This window comes from Rhagoletis pomonella, unplaced genomic scaffold (genome assembly GCF_013731165.1).
Source record: "Rhagoletis pomonella isolate Grant_MI unplaced genomic scaffold, Rhpom_1.0 Rhpom_scaffold_00002, whole genome shotgun sequence".
Taxonomy (NCBI): Eukaryota; Metazoa; Arthropoda; class Insecta; order Diptera; family Tephritidae; genus Rhagoletis; species Rhagoletis pomonella.
The window spans coordinates 62,294,173-62,297,535 of NW_023458556.1; positions in this window are offsets into that span (position 1 = coordinate 62,294,173).

The following is a 3,363-nucleotide window of genomic DNA, read 5'->3' on the forward strand; positions in this document are numbered from 1 at the left end:
TTTGTTCGTAAACGATATTTTCCTCGCATGCCAATTTGTAAGCGTTCATGCCTATGCGGATGATATACAGTTATATTTATCGAGTAACTTTGAAAATGTAGGCATGTTAGTTCAAAATTATAATCGTGACTTGTCTTCTATTGAGCGGCGGTCGAAGAATAATGGTCTTCTCCTGAACTCTAAAAAATCGTATGTATTACCAATCGCAAAGCGGAAACTTAGTGACACTACTATACCCCATTTAGTTGTCGGTAACAAACCACTGCAATTTGTAAGCAAAATTACACACGATACGTCTACGGCTTGAAGAAATTTGATCACATATCGGAGTGGAAAACAAGTTTGTTAGGGTGTAAAATTCACGATTTCCAAGTAGCCAGGAGCTGCATTTTTCTGTACCGGCTAATGAACGCCAAGACGCCTTCTTATCTTTACGACAAACTGATATTTCCAAAGTCCGGGCGCACAAGAGACCTCATTGTACCTACTTTTAACTTTGCAACATCGACTAGACTGTTTTTCATCAACACGATTAGAAGTTGGAACTCCATTCCAACTGCAGTAAGAGGAAAATTAAATAAAAGCAACTACAAAGCTATCTTATACTCTCATTTTTCTAGAGGCCAACAAAATTAGACTAATTTAGTTTAATTTAATTTAATTTAGCTTTAATTTAGTTTAAGATTATAATTAAGTTCAATTGTAATTACATTTCGTTTTAATTTTTAACATTTGATTGTTGGTATTGCTCTGTTGTCGTATATTCAGTGTAAGTTCTATCTATTGTCTCATATTCAGTTTTAGTTCTATCTGGCGTCTCATACTCAATGTAAGCTTTATTGTATTTTGTACCTATATTTGTTGTAATAAAAAAGAAGGCAACTCTTACTGTACTAATATCACCATTTTGATAATATATGAATTGAAATGAAATGAAATGAAATGAAATGAAATGAAATGAAATCTTTCTTATATCGCAAAATACAGAGCACTTAAGATACTCATTCTCTCACTTATAGAATCCACAAAAAAATTCAGCGCCTAGCTGCGACACCCATACATTTATTTTCTATTTTCAACATGACTAACAAAATTTCAAGACGGGAAATTTTTATATTTTGACTGTCGACTCCTAACAATTAAAAACTTGAGATAATAGATTTTGTTTCTGGTAATACATATTATTAACTTGATAAATTGAAATCATATGTGCGAAGCCTAATTCAGAAATTGGGCAAACATTTTCCGAAAAAGATAGCGGTATCTTGCTGCAACTAAAGATTGGCTCGAATTTCAAATAGACTTGTCACAATTTGTGTGTTCTAAGAGTCAATTTCAATTAAATATTTAAACGGCACTTAAGTTTAATTTTGGAGTGCTATTTACATAAATGCCATTTAGCTTTCGTTGTGTTTCAGATCAATACTATTTAAACAAATAAGTACCAACACTGTTGCTTGTTCTTTGAAATTGTTGTTGCTTGGCATCACCGCTTAAAAATTGGAGCTGTTTTACTAGAATTTCAAACCCGATTTACCTGCATACCCATAATTGTTCTTAAAATTCAGACTAAAAAGCTCACAATTATATTCAAAAATGTTTTTTTAATGAAAAAATGTGATGGAAAACAACAATAATTTACAAGTAAGAAGTTATAACTGATATTTCGGAGATCACCACATCTCCTCATCAGACTTCTTCATCCAGTTCACAGGGATTTGGCATAACAAAAACTTTTAATTTGAAAAAAATTGCAAATATTTAACAAAAATAACCATGCACTCACTTTTGATCGCCAGTGTACCTCATATTATCTTACTGAATTTAATATAATTTAATTAACATGTAACAAATATGAATTTGCATTATAATCTTTAGGTTTATGACGCGCGCAAGTGCGTACAAAAAGAAACCAGAAATTTATGAAAAATTTAAACTACTACATCAAATTAGACCACTGTGCGACGACTAGGTACATACCTTAGGTAGAAGAGAAGTCGTCAGAACAAAGTCATACCGACCCATTACTAATAAGACAGCTGAGGCCTTGACGGTCAGATTAGCCTAGCTGAGATTTCAAAAAACGATGGGGTGCACCTTAAACGGTAATAACCCGAGGCACACGCCTTTAGTTTTCTTTTACTTAAATATCACGAAGATGCAATGAACTTTTTAGTAAAAGAACGCATTTATTTTTTATAGATCTTTCTTTCTTATATTACTAAAATTTTTTTTGTAGATAGGCTCCTCTGGCCCTCATGGCCTCAATTGTGGCGCTAAATACTAAGCTTTCTTAAATCTAGAACCATAACTTCCACTTTAAGATAAGACGTTCCTAGGAGGAAGTGATGCTCACAGTATTAAAGTTCATCCTAGTAGACGAACTACTCTGCCTTTGGGCATTTTATATATTTTTTAAGCTAAAATGCGTTTTTAAAAAAGAAAACAAATTGAAACCCCCAATTTTGAAGGTCATTTGAAAGGTCAAAGTAATTTTTTTATCCAATGAAACTACTGTTCCTGAATTTTTCATTTCAAACCATTTAAAACACTGCTAAATTTTTTTCGTTAGATGTTCTCGATCTCGAGGTATTCGATTTTGTCACAAAAACAAGTTAATTTTCAACATTGTGCGGCGCTCCCCGCCTTGAATGTACGCGAGGTTTCTTCGAAACTAGAGACCGATCGCCTGCCGCTCTTAACATTCATCGAATTAAGAAACCGGGGATTTACTTCATTTGGTTGCAGACATGCATACCTACATATATTAGACGGAATTACTAAATCTGAATGAAAAAGGAAGGCGCAACATTGCTGGGCGAATACGGAAGGTAAATCCCTTATCCCGAAAATATCAACAAAAAGAAACTCAAAGCACTCATTCACCTAGCAAAGCATGACGTAAGAATTATTAAAAGCTTTCCTACTGCAGGGTAATGAAGCAAGTTCCAAAGCTTGAGCAAACATGCTGCGATCGGTGCAGGTTGTATCATGAGGAACAAGAAAGAGCAGAGCACTTATGTACCTCTGTGCAGCCATAAGTAGGCTCAGTCTTATCTTCCTGAGAACCTGCGAGTTTCCTTAACGTTGATACGTTAATCAAAGAAAATATATAGCCAAATATAAGCTTGTTACAATAGATCGGATGCACCCTCTATTTAACTACTACTTTCTTGAGAATATCGATTGCCTTGATGTATTCTTTCATATGTATTTCACTGAAAAAATTAATTATATTTATTTTTAAACCATTTTGGAATAACGGGAAATACATATATTTACCAATAAGTTATTCCGCTCATAACGAAATCGTGTGAAAAACAGTTTATTAGGAAAGAAATATGTACGTTTACCCAAAGTTAA